Genomic DNA, 10,454 nt, shown 5'->3' on the forward strand with positions numbered 1-10,454 from the left:
AGTGTAACAGTTTCTTTTAAAGGAGTGACCGACTATAGATAAATGGAATGCATTGGATGAAATATATGTGCACGTTCTGTAGACATTCATTAAGGTGTCTTTCGGCATATGGTATATGAGGAAATGTTGAAGTGTGGATATGAAGTTGATTGTTAGACAGGAAACAGTGTTCGAGGGTTAATGGGTGTTGCTTGCATTGGAGATGGGTTGGAAGTAGTGTACCCCAGGGGCCAGTGCTGGGCATACTCTTTGTTAAGCTATCAGAATATATGCATGATTTTGGTTTGAGATTTAGGTAGTATGACAGATTTGCTAATGACCCAAGGTAGGTGTAACAAACTGGGGATCACTATCAGACTTGAGGGCAGAATGCCATACAGGTGGCAGATGTAATTTGTGAAGAAGTGTGAATAACGTACTATAAGGGAAAATGAGGACTGAGAATATAAACTAAATGAAAAGGTGCTGCAGGGTCTGGCGAAACAGACATCTAGGGGTGTAAACAAAAATCCTTGAAAGTGTGGTTAGATATGCCATAAACAATCCAATAGGATTCTGAGGTTTATAAATTGGGGCGAAGAGTACCAGACCATAGAGCTGATAAGTTTGTACTATGCAATGGTTAGGCCACAGTTAGTGTGCTGTGTGCAGTTTTGGGCACCCCATTATAGAAAAGACAGAGGGGTAGATTTTCACCCTGCCTGATAGTGCCAGCGGAAGCCCCAATCCATTTTGAGCCAGATCTTTAGTATTCGGCTGCAGGTGAAATAAGAACGCAAACCCGCCTGCGGTCGTCTGAACATCTGCAGATGGGTCAGAAGAAGGTGGGTCTGTGAGGGGTGGGAAGTGGCAGTAGACCAGCACTTCTGCTCCTCCCCTCTCCACAAAAATAAACAACTTGCATGTTGGCTCCTCATCGGCTGGACCACCAATGGATACTGGGCGAGGTATGTGCAGGGCGCGCTGGAGCCTGGGACTGTTCTAAAATGGCCGGCCGGCCAGATTCCGGCAGCCACAGTGACTGTAGAGATGGGGTGATAAGTCACTTCCCACCATATTTGGGGCGCTAGCACCCCGCTTCTGCAGAGTGGGAGGTCTCGAAATCTACCCTGGAGAGTTTACAGTGTTGATTCAGTATGTTGGCACAAGGGATGGGAAAATGCAATTAGGAGAGACTTGAGATGATGGGACTATTTCCATTGGAAGAGGGAACGCCAAGGGAAAATTGAATAGAGGTTTTAAAAATTATTATGAAGTGTTCTAATAGGGTGAATGGTAAAAGACTATCACCTCAGGTTGGTGAGCCAACGTTGAGGGATGATCAATTTAAAATGGTCAGAAGAGAAGTTACGAGAAATTTCTTTACGCAGAGTGGTTAGAAGGATGGAATGATTTGCCACAGGGAGTAGTTGAGGCAATATAAAAGATAAACGTTTGAAGTGGAGAAAGATAGGAGCTAAGGAACAAAAAAGGGGCAGTCACACTATTGGGGGTGTACTATAGACCCCAAACAGTCAGAGGGAGATAGAAGAGCAAATATGTAGGCAAATTTCTGAAAAGTGCAAAGACAGTAGGGGATTTCAAGCACCCTAATATTAACTGGGACACAAATAGTGTGAAGGGAATAGAGGGTGCAAAATTCTTAAATTGCATTCAGGAGAACTTTTTAGCCAGTAGGTAGCAAGCCGAACAAGAGAGGGGGCAGTTCTGGATTTAGTTGTAAGAAATGAGGCTGGGCAGTTGGAAGGAGTATCAGTGGGAGAGCATTTTGGTGGTCGTGATCATAATTCAGTTAGCTTTAGTATAGTTATGGAAAAGGACAAAGATAGAGCAGGAGTTAAAGTTCTCAATTGGGGAACGGCCAATTTTGCTAAATCATTTCTTAGCTTAGCAAAAGTGGACTGGAAACAGTCAGAGCAGTGGGAGGCATTCTAGAGGAAGATTCAAGGGGTGCAGAGTAAATATGTTCCCACAAAGAAAAAGGGTGGGACTGCCAAATCTAGAGCCCCCTGGATGTGGAGGAGCATATAGGGTACGATAAGGCAGAAAAGTAAAGCTATGTCAATCCCTGAGAACTCAATACTACAGAGAGCCTGGAGCAGTATAAAAAGTGCAGGGGTGAAATTAAAGAAGAAATTAGGAAAGCAGAGCACAAAAAAATATTGGCAAGGAAAATCCAAAGATGTTTTATAAATACGTAAAGAGCAAGAAGATAACTAAGGAAAGAGTAGGGCCTATTAGAGATCAAAAAGGTAACCTATATGTGGAGGTGCAAGATGTTGGTATGGGTCTTGATGAATACTTTGCGTCTGTTTTCACAAAAGAGAGTGACGATGCAGACATTGTAGTTAGGGGGGAGGGGTGTGAAATATTGGATGGGATAAACTTAGTGAGAGGGGAAGTGTTAAGGTGATTAGTATCTTCGAAAGTAGATAAATCACCAGGGGCGGACGAAATGTATCCAGGCTGTTAAAAGAATCAAGAGAGGAAATAGCGGAGGCTCTGACCATTATTTTCCAATCCTCATTGGATATAGGTGTGGTGCCGGAGGACTGCTAATGTTGAACCATTGTTTTAAAAAGGGAGCGAGGGATAGACCAAGTAATTACAGGCCAGTCAGTCCAACCTCTGGTGGGCAAATTATTGGAATCAATTCTGAGGGACAGGATAAACAGTCACTTAGAAAGGCACAGAGTAATCAAGGACAGTCGGCATGGATTTGTTAAGGGAAGGTCATGTCTGACAAATGATTGAATTTTTTGAGGAGGGTAGCAAGTTTGATGTAGTCTACATGAATTTTAGCAAGGCTTTTGACAAGGTCCCACATGGCAGACTGGTCAAAAAAGTACAAGCCCATGGGATCCAAGGGAAAGTGGCAAGATGGATCGAAAATTGGCTCAGTGGCAGAAAGCAAAGGGTAATGGTCAACGGGTGTTTTTGTGACTGGAAGGCTATTTCCAGTTGGGTTCCCCACGGCTCAGTACTAGGTTCCCTTTTGTGATGATATATTAATGATTTGGACTTAAAAAGTTTGCAGATGGTACAAAAATTGGCTGTGTGGTTGATAGTGAGGAGGAAAGCTGTAGACTGCAGGAAGATATCAATGGACTGGTCAGGTGGGCAAAAAAATGGCAAATGAAATTCAATTTGGAGAAGTGAGAGGTAATGCATTTGGGGAGGGCAAACAAGGCAAGGGAATACACAATAAATGGGAGGATACTGAAAGGTGTAGAGGAAGTGAGGGACCTTGGAGTGCATGTCCACAGATCCCTGAAGGTAGCAGAATAGGTAGATACAGTGGTTAAGAAGGCTCATGCAATACTTTCCTTTATTAGCTGAGGCATAAAATATAAGAGCAGGGAAGTTATGCTGGACCTGTATAAAACACTGGTTAGGCCACAGCTTGAGTACTGTGTACAGTTCTGGTCACCACATTACACTAGAGAGGGTACAGAGGAGATTTATGAGGATGTTGCCAGGACTGGAGAATTTTAGCTATGAGGAAAGAGTGGATAGGCTGGGTTGTTCTCTTTGGAACAGAGGAGGCTGAGGGGTGATTTAATTGAGGTGTACAAAATTATATGGGGCCTAGATAGAGTGGATAAGAAGGAGCTATTTCCCTTAGCAGAGAGGTCAATAACCAGGGGCCATAGATTTAAAGTGATTGGTAGAAGGATTAGAGGGGAACTGAGGAAAATATTTTTCACCCAGAGGGCAATGGGGGTCTGGAATTCTGCCTGAAAGGGAGGTAGAGGCAGAAACCCTCAACTCATTTTAAAAATTAACTGGATGTGCACCTGAAGTGCCGTGACAAGGCTACGGACCAAGTGCTGGAAAGTGGGATTAGGCTGGGTGGTTCATTTTCGGCTGGCGCGAACATGATGGGCTGAATGGCCTCCTGTGCCGTAAATTTTCAATGATAGCAGATAAGGAAGAGAATGGGACGTTGGGAGTAGTTTTGAATAGCTCCAGGACAGAGATGGCACAGACATGATGGGCTAAATGGCTCCTGTCTTTGCAGTAAACCTCTGGTTCTATGTTATAGAACTACATAATTTATCCTTTTAATAAACCTGGTTCTTTGACCATTCTACTATCGATGTGATTCTAAGAGTTTTTATTTCCCTCTTGATGCTCTGCGCTTCACTTTTTAAAAAGAAACATATTATCTATTTTCAGTTAATTTATGAATCCCAGTCCTTTTTTTGTATCTTTTAAAGTATTTTTGCTTGTTTTTAGTTCCTTCTCTCATTAAATCACTGTGGTCTAGGCCTTGCTAGGTTTCTTTCTTTTTAAAGATGATCAATATTTTCTCTCCACATCCTGTTTTCGTCTGTTCTATTTTTATGCATGGTCCCCTGAGACTCTTCTCATAGCTTAACAGTATGTTCTCGAGTCTTTTAGCACTGTCTCATTTTTGCAATGGTGTTGACAAAAGTAACAACTTTAGCAATACAAAATAATTGCTAGATCTGAGGTGATCAACCTCTAGGGTAAATGGACAAATCAAGGATAACAGGTAGAGATGAGTGAAAATAAAAACAAGTTCACTGAGGTGGTTCCTCGCATGCGGCCAGTTACTAGAGCAGAAGCTGTGTTGGATTGGAGTGTCGCATTCCACTGGAACTGATTAGCATACTGTGATCTGCAGCCCTCCTGTCCTACCCCAAAACCCCCCTCTTGCCTACTCATTTAGTGGCCTATGGCAAGTACCAAATAATAATTTGCTGCCCTTATTATTATCCATTTTATTTCAACCTGATTCCCCATTTGCTACAACCTTTTTTACAACCGCTGAATTGTTTATCAATAACCTAACTTGTACGTCTATCTTTGTGAAACATTTTATACCCTGTCAGCGACTGGCTATTCTCTGCTGTTGGCCATGTTTGAGATGCCAGTACTTCATTCCTGATGTGCCTGTGTTTTGTATATTAAAAAAAACATTTACGGCTTTGCTTCAAAACATTGCTTCTGTGTGATTTTTGTGCCGTTGATAGAAATCTATTTTCTTTTTGGTTTGTTTTATTTATCTCATGCCTTATTAGTATAAATTCTTTCCCCATGCCCTATTCTTGCTGAAAAACATTGGTACCAGTTTGGTTCATCTCTTCCCTTCCTCAGAACTTGTCCAAATGTCCAGAATCTGAAACAGCTTGCATTTGCATAGTGGCTTTAGCATAGAAAAAATTTCTTGAGGCTTCCCAAAAGCATAATCGGACAAAAATGGACGCTGAGCCAAAGAAGGAGATATTAAGAAGGCTTTGATCAAAGAAGTGGGTTTTAAGGAGGGCCTTAAAGGAGGAGAGGGAAGTGGAGAGGTTTTGGGAGGAAATTCAATAGGGACTTGAAGACACTACCTGGGGTGGGGGGGAAGAGTACAGGACAAAGCAAAGTGGGGGATGTACAAGAGGCCAGCATCAGAGGAAAGGAGAGTTTGGGGGTTGTCGCGCTGAAGCACATTAGAAAGGGAGATGTGAGGCCATGTAGCGATTTAAATACGAGGATGAGATTTTTAAATTGGTACTGGACAGGAATGATGGGTGAGCAATACTTGGCGTAGGATAGCATATGGGCAGCAGAGTTTGGGTGAACTGAAGTTTAGAGTGAGGAGAATTGGCCACCCGGAGCATTGGAATATTAGATTCTGGAGTTGACAAATGCAAGGGCAAGGATGAGCATTTTATTCGCAGATGGGCTGAGGGAGGAGCAGAGCTGGGTGATGTCATGGAGGTGGAAGTAGGCGGTAAACCCTACATCTTCGTGATCTCTCTCCAGTCGCATACAGACATATTTGTTTCTCCCTAACTAACCTAGTGCATAATTCCTACCCTTGAGGTCTTGTACTGTAGATCTCAACTCAAATTCCTTCTGCAAAATCTGTGTCCTATTCTCCTGTGCCAGTGGCTCAAATGTGAACCATGACCTCTGATTGTTTTCCCTCCTTTTCCAGACATTTTTCTATTCACTGTTAATTCCTTTACTCATTGGGAACTCTTGTTTAAGGGTGCAAATCAGGCGGATGCCCCCTTATTATGGAATCCACACTACCATTGTGTTTGTCCTCATAGTGTTCTACTTTCCCATGGGTAACTGCTTGCCCCATGATGCTACAGTGGTGGTTTTGGTTACTTTCCAAATCATAGGTGTTGAACTGTATACCTATTAGGCAAATCAGGCCAGCAGAGTTTACCTTTTCTGGTTTCCCCTGGAGGTGATCACCTGATTCCTCCTCTATGCTTCATTGTTGTTTTCAATCTGGGTGACCACCATTTGGAATGTGTCTTCCTTGTATGTTGTGAGCACAGCCAGTTGACCCTTGTTCAGTGTTTCTCTGCTGGAGCAACATAACTGACATTTCATGTGTATGTATTTCCTCTTGAATATCTAAATATGTGGAATAACCCACATCATGCATGTTGCACACAAAACTAATGTGCCACCATTTTTATACTCCCAACTACAGTGCTACTCACATTAACTGGAATTAATTTCACTTACTTACCCTGGTCTTGACAGACTGACTCGTTGCTGAACTCCTGCTCAGGCTAAATTCCCTTCTCACCTTTTCTCAGTGCAAACTCTCTCAGCTTTTTACTTTTTTTTGCAGTTTAAGTAGTTTCACCTGCAAACCAATTACATTTGTACTTATTGAAATAACTGGTTAATGATATTTGTGTTTTTGGGGGAGGAGAAATTTCTTCACTCTTTCTGATTCCTATTTTAGATCCCAAAGTGATGTTCACCACAATGCTCGTGAAGCATTTATGACCTTGGAAGATACATTATTGGTATAAACTTAATTCTGCTTCCTTATGCAAATGTTACTACTATGTACCTTTTTATTTAAGTGCATATAGAAAATTGTACCTTTACCAGAAGGCTTCCATTTGGCTGAAGAAAACCGGGGTAGATGCAAGTAAATTTATACTGACAAGAAATTGGTGACTGAATTCAAACTGAATTACAATGGAAGAATCTCTGAAATAAACCCGGGCTTTTACAGCTTTATTTCTAAATACAGTGGAACTTCCATTATTTCCATTGAGTTGCCCACCAGAATTTTTGTGGGCGGTGGGGAGGGGTTGGGGGAAGAGAACCTGGTAGGAAATATTAAAGCTGTATAATGTAGGTTTTGTTTGTATTTTTTCTCATGAATATAACGAAACAATGTTTCTTTTATTTATAATGTTCTTGTCTTTCCTGTCTCTGATGTACCATACATACAAGACTAAAATTGAACGATGCAGAAACTTGATTAATTGCCAATTTCCAAATGTTAGAAATTCCACTGTATTGGGGGGGGGGTGGGGGGTTGCTTTAGTTTACTGTGTTTATTTCAACGTGTGTCATTAGTGACTGGAATACATCAGTTTTGAAGTCCAGAATTATGTGCTTAATCCACAAGGCTGTGCACCCAGCTAAAAATAACATTGCTTTATTGTAATGTACAGCACATGTGCTGAACTGTGGCCAAATTGATGTACTGTACAAATGTGTTTAAATACTAAGTAAGAAGTTTTAAGTGCTTATGGGCTGCAAAAAAAAAAGCCCTTTTTTGAAAAGCAAATCTCTTGGTAAGTTGCATACCTATGGAAACTAACTCCAATGCAGATAGTGTTAAATCTCATTGTATTGCTTATTAGGTATTTTTCTTTTCCTCTCCTTCCTTGCCTTCCTCTTTCACCTCTAAATTGCCAAGAAAGATCCCAAGTAAAATGAGTTTTATGGTTCAGATGTTTGTTTATCTTTTTAAAGCATCCCAAATTCCTAGTAGTTAACTTAAGCATCTGAATTAATATTTAAAGGTTCCCGATCTTCAGTATTGTTGTCAATTTGATGTTGCTGCTCAAGTTCTTAAAGGAAGTTCTGGACAGCATTAGGTATGTAGATAAAAGGAAAAACTTCTGCACAATAATTGGACATTCTCACAATGTTATTGTGGGATTTTAGATTTGGTATGCTTTTTCAGTTTGCGACTGCACCAGTTGGAAGAGTTCACACAGTAAAAACATAAACAGGAGCAGGAGTAGGCTGTTTGGCCCCTTGAGCCTGTTCTGCCATTCAATAAGATCATGACTGATCTTCTACCTCAACTCCACTTTCCCACCCTCCCCAATATCCTTTGATTCCCTTAGTGTCCAAATATCCATCGATCTTAGTCTTGAATATACTCAACAACTGAGCATCCACAGCCCTCGGGTAGAGAATGCCAGAGATTCGCAATCCACTGAGAGAAGAAATGCCTCCTCGTTTTGGTCCTAAATGGTCGACCCCTTATCTTGAGACTATACCCTCTAAGAATTTTATACGTTTCAGTGAGATCACCTCTCATTCTTCCAAACTCCAGAGAATATAGGCCCATTCTACTCAGTCTCTCCTCATAGGGCAACCCTATGAGACGAGATTGAGGAATGCAATAACATTTAAGATCTTGAATTTCTCAACACAGGTCATATTTGTGCTCAGAATTTAGAAGTGATGCAAAGCTATTTTAAGGCAGTGAACAAGTTTCAAAGAAGAAACATTTAGTATTTTTATATGATGTTCGCAAACCTTGGTTTTGACTGACATTTTCACCAGAGATTCCACCATATCTTATTTGGCAGTTTTGACTGTTGAACACAATGCAGAAGTTCACTTGCTTTTCAATACCCATTGCAAGTAAGCTACATAGTTATAGTCAAACCAATATTTGCCTGTCTGTTAATTTGTATGGAGGATTATATGCCTCTCTGCAATGGAGGAAAAGAGATTGTTCTAAGATCTTGGTGCAGATTTCAAAAGGGCCTCTATTTGAAGATAGTGGATTAAAAAATAACTATTACAGGAAGCATGAAAAGTAAAAGGACTTTGTTCTTGGTTGTCTTGTGATACTTCTGTACTTTTATCTGTTCCTTTTTTTTTTGCATTTCATTCTATTTTGTCATTTGCTATGTAGTTGTATTTCTTCCCTTCTAACAGCCCTCAGGTGTCAGCTGTGGCTTAGTGGTAGCACTTGCCTGTGAGTCTGTTGGTTGTGGGTTCAAGTCCCACTCCAGATACTTGAGCACAAAATCTAGGCTGACACTTCAGTGCAATACTGAGGGAGTGCTGCACTGTTGGAAGTGCTGTCTTTCGGATGAGATGTTAAACAGACGTCTGCCCCCTCAGGTGGCGGTAAAAGATCCCATGGCACTATTTTGAAGAGCAGGGAGTTCTCTCCAGTGTCCTGTCCAATATTTATCTAAATCAACGTCACTAATTCAGATTATTTGGTAATTATCACATTGCTATTTGTGGGACCTTGCTGTGTGCCCATTGGCTGCCGTGTTTCCTGCATTACAACAGTGGCTACCATCAAACGTACTTCAGTGGCTGTAATGCGCTTTGGGATGTCCTGAGGTGGTGAAAAGCGCTATAAAAATGCAAGTCTTTCTTGTGGCTTTTTAAGCTGAAACCTTTATACTGAATAATTTAGCATTTCCTTCTACTTCCTTATAGCTTGTTCCTTTATTGTTTTTCCTCCTGATTTTCTACTTTGCTCTCCTGATTCTTGCTGGGATATGGTTCCGTGAATACAGTGTGCGCTCTGTTAATATACACAAGTGGCCAGCAAGTATTTGGATATTCAACTATTTGTCGAATTTTTTTTCGCAAACCTACCATTCATGAATCAGCACAGCCAATCAAATTGCTCAGTTTTCCTGCACCTTCCTTTGAGGATATGATGCTTTTTGAGTCACAAACTGGGTATAATCTAAAAATTGATCTTATAACAAACATTACAGTAAATGGTTTTTCAACAAAATTACACGTGGCCATAAACCTATTTTATCTTTATAATCACTGTAAAATCTATCTTCTACATTGGCCTGCCCTGTTTTTGTGCCTTGAGGGCTAGGGTGCTGCCAGGTTCCTGGGCTTGTGAGTATGCTCCACCTATTTGCAGCCTCTAACAAATTGTAAGGCTACCATTTTTATGCCTGTAAAAATATTTCTGGTTTTGTAATATCTTGCTCTTCACTGCTGCAATAAGTTGATGTAGGGGATTTCAGAAATAGAGATGGACTGCAAGAAATAGGTTGTAAAATGGACTAACAGACCGCATTTATTTTTGCGGCATTCTGGGCTGTAACTAATATATTTGGAACTAGTTGTGTGACTAAACTGACTTGCACAAACTCCTGAGTTCATTTTCAGTATCAGCCAGACTTTGACCATCCTCAATACTAATAACAACTAATGTAAGCACTCTCGCACCGTTGACTATGAATAAAACTCTATCCTACTAATACTGTGTATAATTATAAAATTGAACACAATATATAATATGGCCAAAACTGCAGCCCATTAATAAGACAGCACTGAGCAGCAATATTATTAATACACCCAGAACTGCATGCCTAATGTATGATCTGTCTTGCCATGAGCATTGGGAGCAAACTTATAGCTTTGTGGTAGCATTCCCACCT

This window comes from Heptranchias perlo, chromosome 15 (assembly GCF_035084215.1).
Source record: "Heptranchias perlo isolate sHepPer1 chromosome 15, sHepPer1.hap1, whole genome shotgun sequence".
NCBI lineage: Eukaryota > Metazoa > Chordata > Chondrichthyes > Hexanchiformes > Hexanchidae > Heptranchias > Heptranchias perlo.